This window comes from Delphinus delphis, chromosome 19 (genome assembly GCF_949987515.2).
Source record: "Delphinus delphis chromosome 19, mDelDel1.2, whole genome shotgun sequence".
Taxonomy (NCBI): Eukaryota; Metazoa; Chordata; class Mammalia; order Artiodactyla; family Delphinidae; genus Delphinus; species Delphinus delphis.
The window spans coordinates 56,704,283-56,728,854 of record NC_082701.1 but is presented as its reverse complement, the minus strand read 5'-3'; the positions used below and the strand labels follow the sequence as shown (position 1 = coordinate 56,728,854).

The following is a 24,572-nucleotide window of genomic DNA, read 5'->3' as shown; positions in this document are numbered from 1 at the left end:
TCCCTTACATCCTAATTTCTGAAAGTCCCTTCACTTGGGCCACAACCTAAGAAATGCGTGAAGTGGAATCTTCTACCTGTGCTTCCTTCCTTCCCCAGTCTTCACCAGGGCTTCCTGCACCCCCGAAGGGAACCAGTGCCTTTGTGGAATTTACCGTTATTTCTGCTTCCATGAGAAATCATGAATGAGAACAGCTTGAAGTACTTCCTTGCCATCCAATGATGGAATGGCAGGTGTCGGCCAGCAGGTAGCAAATCATTTGCAGGAGGCATAGGGTGCTAGTATCACCCTACTTCCAAAAGTCTGTTTTCCCCAAATTGTTCCATCCTGCCTCTCACCCTCAATTAGGTAAATGAGGAAATTAAGGCTTAGAGGGGGCCATGACTGTGACCGCCAGTACTCTGTAGACCTGGACCAGAGTTCAGCTCTCTGGATCCTCATCGGGAAACCCCAGGAGGAATGAGTGAAGCCTCTCCCGCTCTGGAATGTTCGGATTCACGGCACAGGGCGCTACAGGGGGCCTGGAACATTCCAGAGGAAACAAACGCAAGATGAGCAGAGAGACAATGACCTCGGAGCAGCAAGCTCACAGTGCCTGGGTGAGGGTGGCCGGAAACTTCCCAGGGGTGGTGGCCACCCAGGTCAGAGGACACCAACAGGAAATGCTGCCTCCCAGGGCCCGCAGGCTGGGAGGAAGCCCGGCCTTGCCTCTGGGCTGCACTGCTTGGAGGTCTCCCTGCTTCCAAAGACAGTCGGCCCACGGTGACTCAGGCTTCCCGAGCAGCCTCTTATCTCAGCCAGCACGGACATCTGTGCCTTCCTCGCCAGAGACGCCGCCCGCACGGTATCACCGCGTCCCCCAGCCAGATCAATGGCCCTTCCCCGCTGTGCAGGGAGGGTCCCAGGATCGGCAAGGCTCGGTGACTGTCTCTCCAGGATTTCTGTTTGTTTCTGCTTCCCTGCCCTCCTCCCTCTGCCCCGAGGCTGCTGGAAGTCCAGGAGGAGCTGACTCATTCTCCCATGAGCTTCTCGCCTGTAGGAGGGCCAGAGCCATCGCTCTAGCAGCCATTTGCTTCCAGACTAGATCAGGACAAGAGGCCTGGATGGAGAGAGGGTGCTGATGGTGCGTGAGGAGCACGTGTTGTAAACCGGCCTCGTGTTGGGTTCTCTGGACATGGTTTGCCCAGAGGGAGGTGGTGTAGGGTGAGTGCCAGGCACAGCCAAGCTCTCTCCGACCTGACCACCCATGTTCTACCAGAGAGAAGATGACCACACACCTCCTCGAAGACCGTCTAGAAAGGGCCTGGCAAGGGGGGCGAAAATCCCATCTGAATTTTCTGGTTGATGGTGGTGGAGACCATGGAGCTTTCCTGCACGAGAGGGTTCTGTATGGTCATCAGACTGTCTCAAGGGCAAGTTCTCAGCAAATGTGTTCCCTGAGGGCTACTGCTTTTCAGCTGGGCTTTCGTCTTGGAGCTAAGTTAAGAGTTAAGGATCTCTGAGCTCCTTTCATTTTCGAACTGAGGAAAGAAGAGTCTCAGAAGAGCTAAGTGATTGACCCAGATCCTTACGATATTAGTGATACTGCTCAGACTCAGATGTAAGTTTCCTGACTCACAGTCCAGTGCAGTTTCTAGCAGATCCGCCCTCCTTCCACAGAGTGGGCAGTTTTTATTTTCTAAACAGCTCCTTTGCCAACTAATAAGTTGGTAGAAGATGTCAGCCTCAGCATGACAGGCTCAGTATGACAGAACCCAGATCCTCTGATTTAAAAACAGCCCTTTTATACCAGTGGCCAACAGGTACATGAAAAAGTGTTCAACGTCACTAACCATCAGGGAAATGCAGTGCAAAATCACAAGGAGAGATCAGCTCACGCCTGTTAGGATGGCTGTCATCAAAAAAACAAGAGGTATGTGATGACGAGGATGTAGAGAACAGGGAACCCTCGTCCACTGTGGGTGGGAATGGAAATTGGTGCAGCCACCATGGAAAATAACTTGGAGACTGCTCAAAAAATTAAAAGTAGAACTATACCATACGAACCAGCAATTGCCCTCCTGGGTGTTTATCTGAAGAAAACGAAAACAGTAACAGGAAAAGGTATATGCACCCCATGTTCACTGTAGCATTATTCACAATAGCCAAGCTATGGAAACAACCTAGGTGCCCATAGATGGATGAATGAATAAAGAAATCGTGGTATATGTGTACAATGGAATATTATTCAGCCATAAAATAGAAGGAAATCCTGCCATTTGTGACAACATGGCTGGACATTCAGGACATTATGCCAAGTGAAGTAAGTCAGGCAGAGACAGATACTGTATGATGTCACTTATACATGGACTCTAGAAAACCTGAGCTCATAAATACAGAAAGCAGTTTGGTGGTTGCCAGAGACGGGGGACAGAGGGTGAGGGAAATGAGTAAAGGTGGACACAATGTACACACTTCCAGTTCTATGATAAATAAGTCCTGGGGACGTGATGTACGGCGTGGTGAAGATAGTTAACAATACTGCATACACTTATATATTTTAAAGTTGCTAAGAGAGTAGATCTTAATTCTCATCAAGAGAAAAACATTATAACTGTGCAAGGTGATGGGTGTTAACTAGACTTACTGTGGTGATCACTAGATTTAATATGGACTTATAGCAAATCATTACGTTGCACACCTGAAGTGAGTAGAATGTTATATTGTCAGTTATATCACAGTAAAACTGGAGAAAATCCCCCAGCCTTTTAGAGAAATTCCAAAGATGCAGAAAGAGAACAGCTAAGAAAAAGATATCTGGACGCTCGCTCACCCCTAAGGTGCCAGAGACCTGGAGAAGGGCAAGTGGAAAGAATGCGAACATGGGATTCTCTCCAGCCTGCTTCCGGCTGCCGGCCACATGGGTTGGGGGGCCCACCTGCCCCCAGGGAGTTGGTCCAGGAGCACAAACACCCCTCGCTGGGCCCCTGGTACCCAAGAGCAGAGGCACCACTGCTGCCCTCTGGGGGCTCACGGTCTGGTGCTGGAGACACATTCAATCGCTTAGCACTCAAGCAACGATTATGACACAAGCTCAAATCATATGAACAGAGTCCTATAGGAATGCAAGGGAGTGAGGCATTAGCTTGGATTAGGAGGTGGGGGAAGTCCTCCCAGGTGGGACTTTGTTGGACTGGGTTCTGAAGCAAGAGGAGCGTCTCTGCGGGGAAAAGGGTTGAGGATTCCAACCGCGTCTCTTGAGAGACCATGAAGTGCTTCTGGATTGCCGGGAGCCCTGCTTGCCGGGGGTGGTGCTCCTCGGCGTGTTCCGTGGAACTCTCCTCCCTGGACACCAGCCACCTGCCCCGAAGGGGCTCCCGGGTCGAGTAAGTCAGGCAGCGTTGCCTGTATGGAAGGTCCTTAGCAAAACAGACAAAACGAGACACAACCTGTTTAACTGTTTGTCAGCAAAGGAGCCCCCCTTTCTGTTTCAGGAAACATTTACTTTTAACTTGAGGAACCAGAACCACGTAGGATGCATCCCATCCTTGGGCAGGGAGGGGATGGGGAACTCGTCTTTTGTTCTTTCTTTATTTTTTATTGGAGTATAGTTGTTTCACAATGTTGTGTTAGTTTCTGCTGTACAGCGAAGTGAAGTAGAGCTCCCTGTGCTATACAGCAGGTTCTTACTAGTTACATACATACTAGTTATATACGTATCAATGTGTACATGTCAATCCTAATCTCCCAATTTATCCCACCACGCCCCCTCCCTTTGGTGTCCACACGTTTGTTCTCTACATCTGTGTCTCTGTTTCTGCCTTGCAGGCTGGTTCGTCTGTACCATTTTGGGGAGCTTGTCTTCTAGTTAAGCCGGGATATGCTAAGGAGTTTAGGATTTCATCCTGTGGGCAGTGGGGAGCAGTGTCAGGATTTTTTTTTTTTGCTTATATGACATTTTCCCTCTGACTGTATAAGTAATGCATATTCACTCTAGAAAACTTACAGGAAAAAAAACAACTATGTCAGAAAAGAAATCTGAAGGTACGTACAAGGTAGCCCACAGAGATAACCATTTATTCGTGAAGACCTGTTTATTTATTCACTGCCTCTGGGTGCCAAGCTCTGTTCTAAGTCCTGTGGGTTCAACAGTGGACACAACCCATGCCAACTCCCCGCCTCCCAGGAGCATCCCTTCCAGCTGGGACACAGGCAGTAAAGCCCATGGGTGAGTCCACAGTGGGCTAGGTGGTGAGAAGAGGATGAAGTGAGAAAGTGGTAAGGGGAGTCACAGCCACCACAGGCACGTGTGGGATGCCAAGGTGACAAGGTGACATTGGAATGAGGACCCGAGGTGGTGGACTAGGAAGGAAAAGCAAGTGTGCATGTTTGCGGGACAGCAAGCCTGGGGCAGGAGGATGGGGGAGGGGAGAGGAGTAGAGATCAGACCGCAGACAAGCAGTGTGAGCTGGTGGGGGCCTGAGTGACTAGACTCCTGTCTGCAGTCAATGGGGGCCCTGCAGGCATTTTCAGTAGCTGTGCGGGGACGTAATTTACATACCATGCAATTCACCGATTTAAATTGTACCATTCTGGATAAAGAGGATGTGGTCCATGTATACAATGGAATACTACTCAGCCATAAAAAGGAATGAAATAATGCCATTTGCAGCAACACGGATGGACCTAGAGATTATCATACTAAGTGAAGTAAGTCTGACAGAGAAAGACAAATACCATATGATGTCACTTACCTGTGGAATCTAAAATGTGACAAAAATGAACCTATCTATGAAACAGAAACAGAATCATGGACATAGAGAACAGACTTGTGGTTGCCAAGGGGAAGGGGTTGGGGGGGAGGGATGGAGTGGGAGTTTGGGATTAGCAGATGCAAACTGTTATGTATAGAATGGATACACGACAAGGTCCTACTGTACAGCACAGAGAACTATAGTCAATATCCTATGGTAAACCATAATGGAAAAGAATATTAAAAAGGAGTGTATATATATGTATAACTGAGTCACTTTGCTGTACGGCGGTAATTAACACATTGTAATTCAACTATACTTCAATAAAAAATAAGTTAACAAAATAAACTGTGCCATTCAATGGTTTTTAGTGCATTCCGAGTTATGCACCATCACCACTATGTAAGTTTTGAGCCCCCTTCCCTGTCGGCAGTCACTCCCCTTCCCTCCCTCCCTCCAACCCGTGGGCACCATCTGTCTCTGGCTTTGTCTGTTCCGGCCGTATCATGTAGATGGGCCGTGTAATATGGGATCTTTGTGACTGGCTTTCTTCACTAAGCATAAGGTTTTCTAGTTTCATCCACATTGTAGCGTGTATCCACACTTCAGTCTTCACGTTTCTGACGCTATTCCATTGTCTGGATGCACCACGTCTGTTTTATCTGTTCATCCGCTGACACACATCCTGGTTGTCTAACACGGCAGGGTCTGAGCGTTAACGGGCCCACCCTGGCCGCGGCGTAGAGCGTGGGCTGAAGGTGGGCAGGTGTGGAACCAGGGGGGCCGACTGGAGGCTGTGAGATGCAAGTGATGCTGGGTTGTGGACCAGGGGGTAGTGAGGAGGTGGTGAGGAGAGGTGCGCTGGAGAACCCGGGCTCCGTGTGGGCTGTCCTCTCTGTCTCTCCTCGCTAGGTGACCTCTCTTGGTGTCACGGTGTTAAGTGTCTTCTACGCGCCCTCCAACTCCCGTATCAAGCGCAGGCTCCCTGCAGCTGCCCACCTGACACCTGTACTCCTTAGCCCTCCTCCAGGCACCTGCCGCCGGTGCCTCCAGACCAAGCTCCTGATCACCTGCCCCAGGTCTGCTCCCGCTTCATATTTCAGTTGCTGGCAGGTCCATCCTTCCAGTTGCTCAGGTCAAAGCCCTTGACGTCGTCCTGGTTTCCACTGTCTCGTCATCCCATGTCCAGTCAGTTGGGAAAACCTGTCCTCAGCATTGATCTAGAGTGAAGCCGCTCTCAACCTCCTGCTCCAATCACTGCAGTCATGAGCTGGTTGGCCTCCCACCCTCCTCCACAGACAGGGGGACACTGTATAAATGCAGCCCAGATCACGTCACTCCTCCATGCAAAACCCCACAACAGTTCCTCGTTTCACGCAAAGAAAGCCAGGGTTCACACACAGGACCTTACGGGGCCTGCCTCCTGCCACCTGGGACCTCGGCTCTTACCCCACCCCCTGTGGTGTCCACACAGCTGTTCCCTACCCCTCAAACCTTTGTTTAAAGGTCACGTGTCAGTGAAGCATGCCATGGCCTTCCACTGGACGTCACAAACTGGGCACTTCCTTTATCTTGCTTTACATTTGCTTTTCTCCCAGAGCTTGGTAATCCCTTTCGTGTCCGGTTTCATTTACTTGCTATGTTTGTATTTTATTCACCATTTCCTCCTGCTGGGATGTAAGCTCCAGGGCTGCAGTGATCTTAGCCTGTTTGGTTCACAGTAACTAGTGTAATGCCTGGCATGTGTTAGTCACTCATGAAATATATTTTGAATGAATGAAATAATTTATCATGTGGATATTTATATAAACGCCACCATACAACATAATCAGACATTTAATTCATTTACTCAGCAAATATTGATTAAACACATATGCAACCCAAGGCACTGCATTAAACCCTGAGGTGTGATTTCCCACTGTCTTTGAGAAGGGAATTTGGCTATGATGTTAACTCTATCAGAATAACATGAAAGGCTTGGCTTCAGAGGTGACTCCTCAGCATTTCCGGAATTAACCCTTCAATGGGATGAAGACCAAACTCCTCTCCCAAACCCACAGGGCTTGTTCGCCCTGCTCAGCACACTCCCTTCTTTGGGTTCCTGGAACTTCCCACGCTCTCTCCTGTCCCAGGGCTTTTGCCCTGCTTACTTGGCATTTCCACCTTGACCCCACAAAGGCTCTTCAGGGTCATCAAGTTCAAAGTCGACTCACCAACCTCTGTTCTGCAAGAGACTCTGTTAAGAGAAAGAAAAGACAAACCACAGACAAGTCATGTCTGATAAAGCATTTGTATCCAAAATATACAAAGACCTCTTAAAACTCAACAATAAGAAAACAAACAAGCCAGTTAAAAAGTGGGCAAAAGATCCGAACGGACACTTCACCGAAGACGATATCCAGGTGGCAAATGTGCACGTGGAGAGACGCTCAACATCATATGTCATCAGGGAAGGGGAAGTGAAAACAAGGAGTCACCACTACGCTCCCATTAGGATGGCTAAAATCCAAAACACTGACAACACCAAGTGCTGACAAGGATATGGAGCAACAGGAACTCTCATTCAGTGCTGGTGGGAATGCAAAATGGTGCAGCCACTTTGGAGGACAGTTTGGCTGTTTCTTACACAACTAATCATACTCTTACCATATGAATCAGGAATTGGGTTTCTTGATATTTACCCAAATGAGTTTAAAACTTATGTCACACAACATCCTACATCAGAATGTTCATAGCAGCTCCATTCATAATTGCCAAAACTTGGAAGCAACCAACATACCCTTCACTAGGTGAATGGATAAATAAACTCTGGTACATCCACACAGTGGAATATTATTCAGTGTGAAAAAGAAATAAGCTGGGGCTTCCCTGGTGGCGCAGTGGTTGAGAGTCCGCCTGCCGATGCAGGGGACGCGGGTTCGTGTCCCGGTCCGGGAAGATCCCACGTGCTGCGGAGCGGCTGGGCCTGTGAGCCATGGCTGCTGAGCCTGCACGTCCGGAGCCTGTGCTCCGCAACAGGACAGGCCACAGCAGTGAGAGGCCCACATACCGCAAAAAAAAAAAAAAAAAAAAAAAAAGAAATAAGCTATCAAGCCAGGAAAAGACAAGTAGGAAGTTAAAATGCATATTGATAATCTGAAAAGGTTATATTCTGTATGATTCCAATTGTACAATATTCTAGCAAAGGCAAAACTATGGAGACAGTAAAAAAGAATCACTGGTTGCCAGGAGTTTGGGTGGGAGGAGAGAGGGATGGATGAATAGATGAAGCACAGGGGAATTTTAGGGCCGTGAAGCTATTCTGTGTGGTATTGCCGTGGTGGATACATGACATCACACGTTTGTCAAAACCCACAGAACTATACGACACAAAGAGTGAACCCGAATGTAAACTACGGACCTTAGTTAATAATCACGTTTCAATACTGATTCATCAGTTGTAACAAATGCATCATACTAGTGCAGGGTGTTGGTAATGGGAAAGTGGGTGAGGGACTGTATGGGAACTCTGTACTTCTCAATTTTTCTGTAAAACTAAAACTACTGTAAAAAGTAAAGTCTACTAATTAAAACAACAACAACAATAACAACAACAAACTGGGCAGCTAACTTCTTCAACCCCGCTCCTCTTCCAGCCCTATCTCAGTGAATGGCTCCACCAACCATCCAGTTATGTGAGCCAGAAATCCAGGAGTTGGCCTTGACACCTTCTCACACTCAATTCTGCATCCAGTCTAATCAGCAAGATCTGCTGCTTTGAGCTCATAAACAATTCCGAATTCGTCCTCGTCCCTTCCTCTCCTCCACCGCCATCCCAGTTCATCAGCCTCGCGTGGATGACTCCAGGATCCTCTGCAAGCTCTACCTGCTTCCACCCTGACCCTTCCATTCTCTCCCATGCTGTGTCCACCACAGCTTCAAATCGCAAATCTGAGCGTACCACTCACTCCTGGATGCCTTCCCGTCACTCTTAGGATGAAGACAAAGCTTCTTCGTGTGGCTTCTCTTCAACATCTGCTCCCCCCAGCTTTTCCAGGCTCATTTCCCACTGCATCCCTGTGTGTATTTCAGGCAGATTGAGGGTCCCTCATTTTCACTACTAACCTTTGTACATTTTGTTCCTTTTCCTGGAATGACTGCTTCTCCTTTCTCGTCATCATGTACCTTCTGCTCCATCCTTTAAATTTCAGTTGAGTTATCAGTTCCTCAGAGAAGTCTTCTCTGACCCCTTCGATTGGGTCAAATCTCCACATTTATGCTCTCATGCAACTTGAAATTGTATGTTTACTTGTGATGGATCGATGGGCGTCTGTAGGCTCTTACAAACTGTAAGTTAGGATAGGCCCTAAGCTCCATCGGAGTAGAACTGAGTCTGTTTTTGCTGATCGTGCTTGAACGCAGTGCTCAGAAAAATCTGTTGATGGGCAAATACATAAATGAGTAAAATGCCACTGATGATTTGGAAGGTGGTGAATTTCCACTAAAGCCTTTGCCAGTGGCACCACCTTTGCCCTTGGTTTAAAGCAAACAAAGAGACTATGTCCTTCGCTCAGAGAGCAGAACCTGTTTGAATGATTCAGAATTTCAGAGGGAGCTGCATGTGTTGGGGCCGTTATTTTAGAATTCTGCTTTTTCTGAAAGCTCACCGACTGAGCTGCAAGTTCTCACTCCGTCCGTGATCTCATTCGGGAGGGAGCGTCTTCATGCTCTTCTTTTTTCCCCTTAGAAGAAGCACAGTTCTCTTCACACTGGGCCGGCCTAGCAAGCGTTCCTTGAAAGAACAGAAAAACAGTGTTACAGTGACATCCGGTTTTCACTCCATAAAAGGACCATTGTAACAGGCTTTTCTGTGTGTGTGTCCACTTTGATCACGTTTCCCGTGTGTCTGTCACAGAATGTCACATCACCGGGCATTGGGTTCTCCAGTTTGGGTGAAGTTATTTCTTGTCACCTCCCTGGGGTTCAGAGGTCCACCCGTCTCTGTACTTTAGTCCCATCCCACGTGGCATGTGGGAATCCCATAACCCGTCTCTATGGGCTTCAGACGCAGCGGGGATTCACTAGGCAGAGCCACTTGTTCTCACTGCTGTTCATTTATTCGTTCAGTAAACACTCAGAGCCCACAGGACGACCGGCACCGAATCTGCCCCAGTGCTTTCCTCGGCCTTCAGCCACTTAACTCTTTCTCCTACGAGACTGTAAGCTCCAGGAGGGCCGAGATCTTTATCCACTTTGCCCACTGACGCAGGACCGGTGACCTAGAATAATGCCGTGCACTCAAGAAAGACTTGCTGACTGAATATGGCTGCATGAATCCTTTGTGTTCACATGTGTTCCAGAGACCTTCCTATGTTTTACCTGCCTGACACTCAGCATCTATTTCCCCCACTCTTGGGATGAGAACCCTGGTTTTCCATGAAGAAAAATCCTCCCGCTCTCAGACCTTGGGGTGTGGGAGGAGGCTAATCTCACCCTCAAGATTCAAGTCACTAAGACCGGATCCCAGGTCTTCTGTTGGATTTCCTGGGCAGAGAAGCTCTCCCCGCAGAGGACTTGAAGCCGGAAGACTGTATATCTGTTGCTGTTGGGGCCCACCATGTCGTGACAGCTTGCCTGGGAGTGGAGCCCAGACTGAGGAAAGCAGAGCTTAGAGAAACCAAGAAACACCAAGTTCTGATGACATTGCTTTTTCTGTTTCAGCTAGTGTCCATCTTTATAAGTTTCCTAGAGCTGTCCTAACAGAGTACCTCAAACTGGATGGCTTAGAAATCCAGGCATTTTGGATTAGGGCCCACCCTAATGACCTAATTTTAACTTGATTACCTCTATACAGACCTTATTTGCAAATAAAGTCACACATACAGGTCCTAGGGATTAGAACTTCAACATCTTTTTTGGGGGATGCAGTTCAGCCCAGAGTGCATCTCTTGCAGCTGAGAGCCTTACACTTTTAATGTTTCAGTTTCGTGAAGCAAATCAAGTTCCATAAAGCAAATTGAGAAGTATCACGTCTGTCTTCCTACGGAAAAACTACCGTCTCCGGCTTTGGTCCCTCTCAAAGGAAGTTTGCGATAGAGTAGCAATTGATCAGCAGTTATCTCCTGAAGACCTTCTGTATGGACTTTGAGGTATGCACAGGGTCTCTTGGAGGTCAAGAGAGCCACAGGCCGCCTCAGAGTTCCTGGACCTGTAAAAAGCAGAAACGAGAAGACAAGTTTCTAAATTCACTGTGATATTTTTGATGCTTAATTTGAAAAAGTAATAATTTTATGCTCCACCTCGTATGTCATCAGGGAATTGCAAATGAAAACAACAATGAGATACCACGACACACCTATTAGAATGGCCAAGATCCAGAACACAGATGACATCAAATGCTGGAGAGGATGTGGAGCAACAGGAACTCTCCTTCACTGCTGGTGGGAACGCAAAACGGTGCAGATTCTTTGGAAGACATTTGGGCAGTTTCTTACAGAATGAAACATACTTTTACTATATGATCCAGCAGTTGTGCTCCTTGGTATTTATCCAGATGAACTGAAACTTAAGTCCACACAAAAACCTGCGCACAGGTGTTTACGGCACCTTTATCCATATTGCTAAAACTTGGAAGCTACCAAGATGTTCTTCAGTAGATGAACAGATAAACTGTGGTCCATCCAGACAATAGAATACTATTCGGTGCTAAAAAGAAATGAGCTATCAAGTCATGAAAATACATGGAGGAACTTTAAAAGCATATGACTAAGCGAAAGAAGCCAATCTGAGAAAGCTTCACACTGCGTGATTCCAACTACATGACATTCTGGAAAAGGCAAAATTATGGCGACAATAAAAAGATCAGTGGTTGCCAGGGGCTTGGAGAGTGAGATGAATATGCAGGGCACAGAGGATTTTTAGGGCAGTGAAAATGCTCTGGATGGTACTATAACGATGGGCATAGGTCGTTTATACACTTGTCCAAACCCATGGAATGCACAACGTCAGGAATGCGCCTTAAGGTCAACTCTGGACTTTGGGGGATTATGCTGTACCAGTGTAGATTCATCTTCAGAAAATGTAGCACTCTGGGGAGTGATACTGATAATACGGGAGCTATGCACGTGTGGAGGCAGGGGGAAATGGGAGATCCGGACCACCCTCCCAGGTTTGTGTAAACTGGAAACTGCTCTAAAAAAATAAAGTCTTAAAAAAGATGACACTTTTCAATAGACTAAAAGCCCAGTGCAGTACAGTTGTAGTATCTTAAATTAATCATGGGATTTCTAAAAAACAGTAGCTCGATAATGTACGGCAGGAGGTGTGCCAGGCACATCACCAGCCCTTTATGCCTCGGATGGAATGGTAACTAAAAACATGATTGCTACCCCTAAGAAGCCATAGATAGTTTCTGCTGGAGAGCATAGTGAATCAGCTATATGTATATGTACACCCCCTCTTTTTTGGATTTCCTTCCCATTTAGGTCACCACAGAGCATTGAATAGAGTTCCCTGAGCAACATTGTAAAGCAGCTATACTCCAATAAAAGTTAATTTAAAAAAACTAAAGACAAAATTAAGCTCTATAATATATATTATTGTGTTGTAAACACTTTGGCACTATTTACAATATTGTTCTCATGCCTTTAGATTTTTTTTGTTTTTGTGTAATTTATTTTTATTTACACACTTCTGAAACTATTAGGAGGGAATTGCTAAGACCAAATATACCAATGAATACCTAATGGCCAAAACAAAAACAAAAAAAGAAGCCATTGACCCACTGGGGTAAACACACATGTGAAGAAGCGATGCTGTTACAGTGAGACACGTATGAGTGGCGTGTTGGGGGAGCGCCAGGTGGGAGTGAGGGGCTTTGACTGGTGGGATCACAGGCCTCACAGAGGTGAAGTGAGCCTTGAAGGGTGAACAGAGTTGTGCAAAGTTGAGAAAAAGAGGGCTTTCCAGGTGGAGGGCACAGTGTGAACATGCCTGGTGGAGCTGGGAATGTGGAGCATTCCGGAGCTGCACGCTGGCCCCATTGACTGGGCTCAGAGGGAAATAAGTCCCCCAGAGGTTCTGTTTGGTTCCTACGGGGCAAGATCTTGCTTTCATGGGACTTCCCTGGTGGTGCAGTGGTTAAGAATCTGCCTGCCAATGCAGGGGACACCGGTTCGAGCCCTGGTCCGGGAAGATCCCACATGCCGCGGAGCAACTAAGCCCGTGTGCCACAACTACTAAGCCCACGTGCCACAACTACTGAAGCCTGAGTGCCCAGAGCCCATGCTCCGCAACAAGAGAAGCCACCGCAATGAGAAGCCCGCGCACCACAACGAAGAGTAGCCCCTGCTCGCCGCTACTAGAGAAAGCCCACGTGCAGCAGTGAAGACCCAATGCAGCCAAATAAATAAATAAATAAATAAATTTTAAAAAGATTTTGGTTTCGTGGCCCCAACCCCTTATGAGGCGTTTGAATCTCTCCTCCTGCTTGGTTCAGGGGGCTGTTGGATGGTAGGTGTCTGCATTTGATGGGTCAGTCAGGGTCCACAGCTGAGGTCAGGTTGGCCAGAGTCCCTTCCTCTCAGGGCTGCAGGGCTCCTGATGCGGACTCTGCTCTCTCCCCATCTCTCCTCCCGTCCCCTCCACCAGCACCCCCTGTAGCTCCAGAATTTCATCTGGGAGCAGCGTGAACTCCTATTAATAGTCGCCAATGAAAGATGGAATTAGGTGTCTGGATGTCTTGGGAAATAAATTACATAAAGTGTTCCAGAGATAAAAGAAATTCCTGCGGGCTTGCCTGGGTCTGGATCACTGTATCGCAGCATTCTTTCTTGAGTTGAAAGGTGAGGGCTGACTGGGTAGAATATGTCTTGTGCTCTGACATGATAACACATTCCAAGCTGGGAGTTGTGATGCACAGAGTAACAGTCAACCCAGATGACATGGGGCATCAGAAGTGGTCAGAATGTGCTGTGTATACACAGCTAGGTGTCTAAGGCTCTCTCTCTGCTGTTTGCTGTCTCTTTTTTTTTTTTTTTAATTTTTACTGAAGTACAGTTGATTTAAATTTATTTATTTTTGGCTGTGTTGGGTCTGCGTTGCTGCACGCAGGCTTTCTCTAGTTGCGGTGAGCGGGGTCTGTACTCTTTGTTGCGGTGCGTGGGCTTCTCATTGTGGTGGCTTCTCTTGTTGTGGAGCACGGGCTCTAGGCACGCGGGCTTCAGTAGTTGTGGCGCGTGGGCTCAGTAGTTGTGGCTCGCGGGCCCTAGAACGCAGGCTCAGCAGTTGTGGCGCACGGGCTTAGTTGCTCTGAGACGTGTGGCATCTTCCCAGACCAGGGAAGCCCTATTTTCTGTCTCTATGGAGTGATCTATTCTGGATGTTTCATATAAATGGAATCATACTGTCACCAAACCCCAGTCCGGCTGCTCGCCGCTCGAAAGCCAATTAAGAGGCCACGTCGGTGGAAAGGAAAGTCTGCTTTATTTCAGAGGCCAGCCACCAGTGGGGGGAGGGCGAACGCCTGTCTAAAGGCTGACTGCCCCACCCCTGAGCAGTCAGTGCTCACAAACAGTCCTCAACATCAGACACACATCAGAACCAATTGGCAAAAAGGCCCAGATAGCACTTAGCGCTCACAAATGGGAAGGTTGCCCCGGTGCACGCGGGTGGACTTTCCCAGCCTTGGAGCTCATCAGCTCGTCCCAAACGCACGTTTTATTTCCACCAACCAAAAGCGAAAGTCGGAAGCCAGTGCCCAGCAGGGGAGAAACAGGGAGGAACCCCGAAACAAATGCTTTGGGCAGCTGCCGGGAACATCCCCTGAAATCCCCCCCTCGGGGCTGGCTAGCCACAAGCAGCGGGCTCGTCGCGGCTTACCCTGGCGTGTTTGCTGTAGCTGGTGGCTCTACTCTGGGAGACCCAGGGAAGCCAGATGCCGTGAGAGCACAGCCCCACTTCGGGCACCAAAAATCTGTTCCCGAACCCAGGTCCAGCTGCTCGATGCTCGGAGGCCAGTTCTCGAGAGACAAGTGTTGGTAGGTAAGGAAAGGTTGCTTTATTTCGGAGGCCAGCAACCGGGGGGCGGCGGGGAGGGCAGATGCCTGTCCAAAGGCCGACTCCCCCTCTGACAATCAGGGGGCAAGAGCTTTTATGGACAGAGGGAGGGGGCTGCCTGCAGAAACAGTGCAGTCAGCTCTGACAGTCACCTTGAAGTTGGTCATCGGTGGTCTGACCAGCGTCATCTCGAGTGTTGCAGGTACGGTTAATCTTCAGTTCCAGGGTCGGTTTGTTTCCATTTCCTTGAGGCCAGTTCTCGGAATTGTGGCAGCTTATGTCATGGCTACAGCCTGATCATCATGTGGTTAACTTCTTCCACCTGCTGGGGTTTCAGTATCTATAAGGCAGCTCCCAGGACATGGCTCAGAATATTATCTGTAACCCTTAAGGAGGAACTAAAGGTCCTTGACTTTGCTTAATGACTAAACTATTATTATTTGGTCTCCTTTGACCGTTTTCCTTTGTTTCTGCATTTTCTCACTTCTCTGATTAAACTTATTCTTTGGCTAAAGCTTTTCCACAGACTAAAGGCAGGCTGAGGACATGGGGGCACAAGGACCATAGCGTCCTGCTCTGTTTCAATACCATATGGTGTCTTTTGTGACTGCCTGCTGTCACTTAGCCTAACGTTTTCAAGGTTTATCCACGTAGCAGCTCTTTTTCTTGAGAAGAACCTGTGGGTCAGGTGAGACATGATGAGAATGATTCCCTGTTACGACTTTTATCGGGGTAGGGAGCAAACTTTGCATGTCGTAGTTGCCCCATAACGTGTTATTGTATTAATTTAGGTGGATTTCAGCTAAGGTGCTAGGCGCCCAATGTCCCAGTAGGATTGGGACACACGCCTTCTCTTCTAAAATAAAGTGTTGGTTAAGCAAGTTGGTTCTGGAGCCCAAATGCCTGGGTTCAAGTCCTAGCTCTGCTCGCCACCCAAATGGTCATTCTGTGACCTACCACAGGTTATTCAACCTTTCTCAGACTCAAGTTTCCTCATCTGAAGAAGCCTACTTTCTAGGCTGGCTTTGAGGACCCAGTGAGAAAATAGATGTAAAGCTCTTGGCCTATTGCCTGGACCCTGATAAGCCCTCAATAAAGGGTGACAATAATTGTCATTAATTTTCCAAAGACCTACAGTCTGATAGGCACGTGAACGCCTGTAGTACAATGTAAGTTCCCCGAAAGACGTATGATCAAAGGGCCACGGGCCCAGTGGAGGGAACAGTCAGTTCTAGGTGGGGAAGGGACAGGTAGAAGGGGAGGGGAGGCAATTTTGCAGAATGGCAACCTGGAGTCAAGGCCCAGACCTGGTCGACACACAGATATTTTAGGGTCGCTGTTGTGAGTTTTGTTTTTTTTTTAATTAATTAATTAATTTATTTTTGGCTGCATTGGGTCTTTGTTGCTGCGCACGGGCTTTCTCTAGTTACAGCGAGCGGGGGCTACTCTTTGTTGTGGTGTGCGGGCTCCTCATTGCGGTGGCTTCTCTTGCTGTGGCACGCGGGCTCAGTAGTTGTGGCTCGCGGGCTCTAGAGCGCAGGCTCAGTAGTTGTGGTTCACGGGCTTAGTTGCTCCGCGGCATGTGGGATCTTCCCGGACCAGGGTTCAAACCCACGTCCCCTGCATTGGCAGGCAGATTCTTAACCACTGCACCACCAGGGAAGCCCCGCTGTTGTGTTTTAACGATTTTCAAATTCAACATCTTTAGGCAGGCCGTCATCCCCATCACTCCTTAGTGAATTAAGCTCATTTTTGGGGGGCATTTCTGTTTCCAGCCTGTTCATCAAGGACCCTAGGTTCTGGTCCCCACCGTGGGAGATGGCCTTTGACCTGGAACTTAAAGGTTGTTTCTGAATTAGACAGACAGGGAGCAAAAGCGGGGGCCGGTGGGGAGATGGGGATTTCTTATGTCCTTGCCTCCAGGCCTACAACCCTACCGGTGATTAGTGGCGCTCTTTCCCATGCTTCCTCTTACAATGAGTTTGTCCATGATGACAGGGCTGCGCAGGCGAATGGTGAAACAAATGACAGAATGAAGAGTCAGTTTCCCGTCTCCCATCTTCCCCCCTTCAGTTGCAGCTGGAATTTTGTGGCATGCCAGAGACAAATCTTCTGTGCATTCTTAAGCCCTTAAATGTATTTTCATCCCCCTTCTTCCCTTTAGTTCTTCACAAGGGCAGCCTTTTGAAAATATTTTTAATCAAATGTGAAAACAAAAACAAGGCTCAGAACCACATGGTTTTGTTTCCGTTTTCACTTTTATTACAGGATTTTCTCAAATGTACACTTCAGTGAGAGAGGCAAGTACAGGGACCCCTCACATACCCATCACCCAGCTTCAGCGATTATCCACTTTTGCCCACCTTTTTCATTTTTAACCTACTTTCTTTGGTTTCCCTTAGGGTGATAGTATTTGCCATTTTTACTTAAATACTTACTGTGATCATTGTATATATAGATTTGCCTCATTCATTTAAATAGAGACATAGAATTTCCATTATGGGGATGTTCCATATTTTAATCCACGCCCCCTCAATCAGCATTTAGCTTGTTTCCAGACTCTTGACATTATGAACAATGTTCCCAGATGCATTGTTGTGGGCCATTATGCTACTATTTGAGGTACTCGTTCTCCTGCCTGGGCTGTTAGTAGAATTAGTATTTCCCACCAATAGCTGCAAGTTCTGTCTGTGTCTGTTAGAAGCTCATATAATTCATTTCTATGTGTCTTGATACGTTAAAATGTTGTGTGCTTGTCTTTAATTTAGAAAATGTTTATCAAGCACCTACTGTACACCCATGTGGGCTCTGGAGATGTGAGCACGACAGGGACACAAACCCTGAATTCAAGGAGCACATAGTTCAGTGAAGAGGGCATCACATGGCATTTTTGCCTTTTCCCCCCGCTTGAGATGTGTCATATCAGCTAGGATCAGGTTCAACTGTGAGTGGCAGAAAATCCCAATAGTGGCTTAAACCAGATAGTAGTTCATTTCAGTCTCATGTAAAAACCTGGGTGTAGGAAGTCCAGCGTGGGAGTGGCCCTCCACAGTGTCAAGAACTTGAGCTCTTTATCTTGTTCTTTTGTATGTGGCTTCTGTTCCCAAAGTCATCATATGGTATAAAATGGTTGCTCTAGCTCCAGCCATCAGGACTGCATTCCAGGCAGCAGGAAGGAGTATAAGAAAGGATAAAGGTACAGTCCCTCTCTTTAGGGACCTCTCTGGAATGTCGCACATACCACTTCCACTTACATTTTTCGGGCCAGAACGTAGTGTTATGGCCATCTATTTGCAAAAGCGGTTGGGAAATGTAGTCTTTATTTGTGGTGGATGTGAACTCAGATACAGATCAGATATAAACATCGCACTGGTTTGTGAACAGGGTGCTTGAGGGCTAACAGTATGCCTGAAGGGAGATCAAGGAAGGCTTCCCAGAGGAGGTGACAATGGAGCTGGCCCAAGATAGGCAATGTTTTCTTTCTATGAGATTTAAGAGAAAAAAGCTGGGACTTAAAGGGGAAAGTCAATTTAAAAAATTGAAATGGTTTCCGAACCTTTTTCATTTTCTCAGAAATTCTGTATAAAGTCCTTAGCAAGAGTTATTTGGCCTCACTCAGAGATTATTTGTTGGATGGATGCGTGAACGAGTCAATGGAACGTGTGCGTGATTCCTAGGGTTGTGAAGTAGTTACTCTGGCAGACTTTATTTTCTGAAGACGGTCACAATAATACCCCTACCTCACGTGCTCTTCTGCAACTTGTTCTTGTCACTCCATCAGAAGATGTGGTTTGTTTTGCCCCCCCGCCCCGCTGAGTCTGGCTAAGTGCTGTGACCCCTGTGACCAATAGCATCTGGAAGAAATGATGCCTTGCTGGTTCCAGTAGCAGCCCTTAACTGGCCTTGAGGTTTCCACTTCTTTCCTCCACGTGAGAGGTGTGGCCACCCCGAGGCCGCCCTGCTGCTGAGGGGCCCAGACCACATGGAGAGGCCTGGAGGATGGGGCACCATGGTGGGGAGAGAGAGAGAGACCAAGGAGCATCAGATGCCAGCGTGTAATAACGAAGTTGTGTTGGAAATGGATCCTCCAGTCCCGCTGCCCTGGCTGATGCCACGTGGATCAGAGATGGACTGACCAGCCAAGTCCTTCCTGAATTCCAGACCCATAAGAGCTTAAGTGAAGTAAGCATGGTTTTTAGCACAGCACTGGATCTCTGGAAATCTACCTTGGGGTACTATGTTATGGGGTCTGCAGGCTGTCCCTGGGCGGGGCTTTGCGGGAAGGTCCTGCATAGAACATCTGGAGGGGTGAGGACAGGTCCACAGACAGCAGTGGGAGTGAGTCTCCGTGCAGCCTCTGACAACCAACCCCACCAGAGGAAGAGGGCTCCTTAGGGGAATTGCTTATCTCATGTTGTAGATGAGCCTGGAGCAGCTTGTTGTAAAAACAGCAAGGAAGCTATCAAAGACCTCGAGGGTCATGTCAAAAGGACTCAGGAACCAGCGTGAAAAGGTTCTGACTGGCTAGAGGAGGGATACTTGGACATCCCTAAGAATAAGAGCTGTAATGGATTGAAACAATTCAAATATATTTAAGCCCATGAATTCATTACAAAACCCAATAACCCTAGTCACTTTTGGGTCATGCAAAGCACCCAGGTTATTATTTTGAAAACTGATAGGGACTTCCCTGGCAGTCCCAGTGGTTAGGACTCAGTGCTTTCATTGCAGGGGGCACGGGTTCGATCCCTGGTCAGGGAACTAAGGTCCCACAAGCCTCGTGGCATGGCCAAAAAAGAAAAGAAAAGAAAACTGATAAGGGGAAACAATCCAGGATTTGTCCTGCTTTTCCCATGAACTGCGTCTCAGTGTAGCCAACGAGTCGGCGAGAAGTGTCTCCTTATAGAAGATCTCTGGATGAAAAATGAAGAAGGAATGCTAGAATTAGAATATTACCCGTTGAAACTGCCCGTGAAGTAACTCTTCTAGTCATGGATCATCCACAGCTGCTAACATCACAAAAGGAGACACGGCAGAGTAGACGACACGCCTGCTGATGCTTACAACACCGATTCTGGAAAAGCAAAACTGGACCTGGTCAAGGCTCTCGATCTTACAGCCAGTTCATAGGGGACAGAGGAACACATAGTTCGAGGACACCATGGGGATGTAATCAGCACAGTCCAGACCGTGGGAGTCTCAGTTCCTTCTACACACAAGGAACCAAAGTTTTTATTGTACAAGCCTGTATAATCAAAGAGACTTAAGAGGTGGATGGACCGATTGCAGCCCCCAGGCCTTGTTTGGGTTTGCCGTGACCCCTCAATGGCCTTGTGCTCCTCAGGACATCCTTCCAGCTGGGCTCCAGCTGTCGGTGCCAGGCCTTTCTTTCCCTTCTCTTGGCGTTCCCGAGACAACTGGGTTGGCCCAGGTCCTCTCTTTGTTCCAGGCCAGGCCACAGGTCAGAGGCCAGGCAGTGGACCGCCTGCTGGGATCGTCTGTCCGTCTTTGACTTACTCAAGTGGAGGTGCAGGGCCACGGGGGACCCTCGTAGGGAGGGGTGACTTGTGCTGGTGTTTAGCACCCGGAAGGCAACTTGAGGACCCAGAGAGAGGTTTGATCAACTTCTGACCCAAAGCACTGATTTTCTTCTCATTTTTCTTAGAAAGTCTGAGTGCCAAAGAGACATGTCTGAGTCTGTGTAGCCAGTGATTTGGGAAGGGGGAGGGAAAGAGGAAGGCCTGCAGGAGAGGTGGGAGCTAGGGGTCCGGGCAGTGCCCCCCATGGATTTCGAGTGGGACCTCACGATGAGCTGACGCAGATAGTTGCCTGGGCTTCCCCTTCTCAGTGGTGTATGTTCTGGAGTCTGTTCTCATACTTACAGAGCGTGTGTCCACGGAAAACTCACTCACTGTCTCTGTGCCTCAGTGCCTTCACTCGTCAAGTTAAAGTAGTGGAACCTACCTGTTAGGCCATGGAGGAGACTTTGAACATCAGATCGGTGAATGTGTGGGAAGCTGAGGACAGTCCCTGGCACGGGGGTTGTGCATGGGGGACCCGAAGCCAGCTCCTGACCCCCGGGTGCCCTAAGTCATTGTGCCCTCGGTGAAGGGAAGGGCTGGGCTCAGCACCTGCTCAGCACCGGGTTCACCAGGGACCCTGGAAGCCCTGGGGCGTCTGGGCTGGTTGGCACCGGGAGGCCCAGGGCTCGCCCAGCACACTGCCTTGGCTGGTCCCTCGGAGGTGACAGCAGCTGGGGGAGAAGCCCAGAGGCACAGCGTGCTGACTCTCGGGGAATTTGCTGCCCACAGAGGAGGGAAAAATGCACCTCTCCAAAGCCGGCAATCAAAGGCCCGGCAGGCCTGTAGGAGGAAAATAACTCGGGCCGTGGATTTTCTTTGTGAGATTTGGAGCCTCGCCATGAACGACATAGACGCGGGTGTGGTTAGCATCATGGCCTCCCCTGTGTGCTGGCAGGTGGCGGGGCTGATGTCACTCTCCGAAGGCTCTTTAACTGGCTCCCAGCTGGGCCCTGGGCCCTGTCACCTGCAGCGCTAGGCCTGTGAAGAGCTCAGAGAGCCACTTCAAGCTGTGGAAGGCTTTATGGGCTGTGTCTTTGGAGGTTCTTGTGAAACCGTGGTCACCTGCCACCCCCAACACTGCAAACCTACCGCTGCCCCTGGCCTTTGCACACGAAGGTGTCCACAGTCTCCGTAGACCCGCCGGGAGAGAGGGTGGAGCTTCTCAGAGCTCATCTCCTTCCTTGCCCGTGCAGACCCTGCAGTGTGCCCGCACAGCCAGGCCCTGCAGGCTCCATCTCTTATTAATGCCCTTCATGGTGCCCGAGGAGAGGTGACAGGCAGGCCCCAGTGACTCGGGGTCCTAGCAGGGGGAAGGATGCCCAGGGAGAGGGACGGGATGTGAAGAACTAGAATCTGGAGAGAGGATGGATAGAGGAAGGCTTTTGGAGAAGGACAGCAACCAGGCTTTGGCTCGTGGGCAGGAGGAAACGTGGGTCTGTGCCGCAGAACACTTGGGTGTGCATTTTCCTGCCACTAAGTGATGATACTGTGACACAGAGAGACACGTCTGCCTCCTTCCTGGTCCTGGGCTTTCCCCAGCACGTGCCAGAGAACCCTGGAGACAACGGGACATTGCTGACCATCGTGAGGGAGATGAAGCGCTTGATTGGGTGCAGAGAGGCCAGAGAACACTGGATTCCTGGCTGGGCAGGTTGCAGGCAGGGACAGAGCCGTGGGGGGATGGAGAAGAGTGGATACTGGGAGAGGCATTTGGGAGGGGCTACCTGGGGCGTGATGACTCTGCAGCAGAGAAGTCCAGCCTGGCTCTCAGATGGGTCCCAAGCTGACACCCACAATTACACTGCTCTGTGCCGGGTCCTCCTGGAATCGTGGGGAATTTTCCAGAGTTGGGGTCTCAGGTGAGGTGGGAATTTACACGTTGAACATTCCTTAGAGAAACATGGACATGTCACTGGAGTGGAGGAGACGGGCTGATTCCCATCAGCTTCTGGTGACAGCAATTCTCTGCTGTTCATCCAAAGAGCATCTTATTTCCAAAGAAATAGGCTTATTTCTGCTGAAAGGAGCTTGTTGGAGAGGTGAATTCTTGGGCCTCACCCCAGATCTACTGAATCAGAAACTCTGGGGTGGGACCCGGCAAGCCGAGTCTCAACAGACCTTCCAGGTGACCACACGGAGGCAGGCGACCACTGCTCTCCAGCTGGCTGGGTCTGGCGCAGAGTAAGGTTTTGTATTTGCTCCTCTGGGGGCAGAGACCCAAGTGAGGTCGTGCACACGGTACCTGGGCTAACCCTGGAGCTGGCTGAGCTCCCTGGGGAAGAAGAGAAGAGGAGAGAACACTCCAGGGCAGGGAGACGGCAAGTGCTGATGTCACAACGCCCCATTTACTCTGATTCCAGGCTCCTGGACCACCTGGGGGCAGCAGAGAGAGGATGGCTGGCGGCAGCAAATAGAGGACCGAGGGGGGAGGGGGGATCCAGGACCGGGGGACGTTTGCGGGGGAGAAATAAGCCCTGGGCAGGAGAACTACCAGGATCCTGAAGGAAGTGTGGGGAACCGCAGGAGCCTCTCAGGTAACAGCCAGGTGTGTGTGTGGGTCCTATCTCACACCTTGGGACGCCAGGTGTCCCAGAGAGGAGAGTCAGGGATGAAGGTGAAAAAAGCACAGACCCAACCGGCCCGAGGCCGAGCCCTCCACAGCAGGAGCCTTCCTGGAGCCTCCGCGTTCCTTGCCGGTTCCCGATTGGTCTGGTCGCGCTCCGCCCGCCACACCCGGACTCTTGTAACCCTCCTGAGGTCCGGAGTCTGATTAACTTTGCAGACGACTCGGGCATGTTTTTAAAAACGGTCAGGTGACTCCACAGTGCAGTCAAGGCGACAAGTCTACTTGAGCAGCAAAGCAAACCCAAACAAACACACAAAACATACCCACGTTTCCTCGCTGGAGTTGTGGGGCGGGGCTCCTATCACGTTCGCTCCGGAGCTCAGGACCCAGGAGATGCTCGGCCGGGACTGGGAAAGCATCTCCTTAACTCTCACGGTTAAGAGCCTGTAGGAACCCATAGGGGAGAAGGTTGTTACAGCCACCCGGACAGTAGGTTTTTTAAAAACTGGTGATGAATATTCCAGTTGCTTATTTAAAAATAATTAAGAACAGGAGGAAAAAGGGTCAGTAAATAAACACAACAATCTGTAAACCTTGAGATCAGTGAGGCCACAGTGTAGACGGGCGAGGGGAAGGGGAGCAAGGACTCCTTTCCACGGGAGAGGGGGACCTGGGCCCACAACCCAGACCCCCACAGAGGCCACCCTCTCTATGCCGGCAGCTCTGATTCTGCTCTTGTTGAGCTGCGTGGAGTTGGTGAGAGAGAAGCAGAAAGGTGAGGGGCAAGAACGCAGGGGACCAGAGCCCGGGGTTCAGTTCAGATTCTGCCCCGTGTCTGGGAGATGGTCACTGACCAGCCTGGGGTCAGGGAGCTGGTCCTGCACGCCTGACCCTCTGGGTCCCAAGGTCACAGTCTTCCTCCAGGCCTCCACCAGCACTTCGCTCCCTCCTTTTCAGCGGACATTATTTCAGGGGTGTCTTCTGAGCGCTCACAGCTGGGACTTGTGCAGGGTATAAAGATGCTTCCTCCCCGGTTGTGGACGGTCAGGCCCCTATGGCCTGGGTCTGCCCGCAGGGCAGCGATTCCAGCGGCCTCTCTTTGCGCTCTTGGTGCTTCCATGAGGGGTCTGGAGCTTTCAGGCTGAGCAAGAGATGACCCCGGGGGTCCCTCCTCCTCTCTCTGGTCAGAGTGCGGGCCCTCGGCTGTCGTATTGGAATGGATTAGTGTGTGTGTGTCTTTGTGTCTGGTGTGTGTGACTGTGAGTGTATGTGTCTGTGCCTGTGTGTTTACGTGTTTGTGTTTCTTTGTGTGTCTTTGTGCCTGGGTATATGTATTTGTATCTGTGTGTGTATTTCTGTGTGCCTCTGTGCGCGTGTGTGTCTCTGTGTGTGTATGTGTGTCTCTGTGAATGTACATGCGTGTTTGTGTGTGTACGTCTGTATTTCTGTGTGCGTGCCTATGTGTACATGTTTGTGTGCACCTTTGTGTGCGTGTGTGTCTGTGTGTGCACGTGTATGTGTGTGTGCCTGTGTGTGCATCCCTGTATGGGTGTGTGCCCACCCTCCCACTTTCGAGCCCCTCCGAGGCTGTGCGTTCTGTCCTTCCCGCCCGGAGGCTGTCAGTGGGCGCCAGGCCTTGGGGAGTGCTGGGCCTTG

The 24,572-nt window shown here is 49.4% G+C and overlaps 2 protein-coding genes across 3 annotated transcripts in view; both read left to right on the top strand.

Annotated features, from left to right (window-relative positions):
* TEKT3 (tektin 3) overlaps positions 1-24,572 on the top strand; it is a 160,394-nt gene that overhangs the window by 15,945 nt on the left and 119,877 nt on the right. The window lies entirely within an intron of this gene.
* The window catches only part of CDRT4 (CMT1A duplicated region transcript 4), a 72,017-nt gene that overhangs the window by 15,941 nt on the left and 31,504 nt on the right, over positions 1-24,572 (top strand). The gene's annotated exons all lie outside the window — the stretch shown is intronic.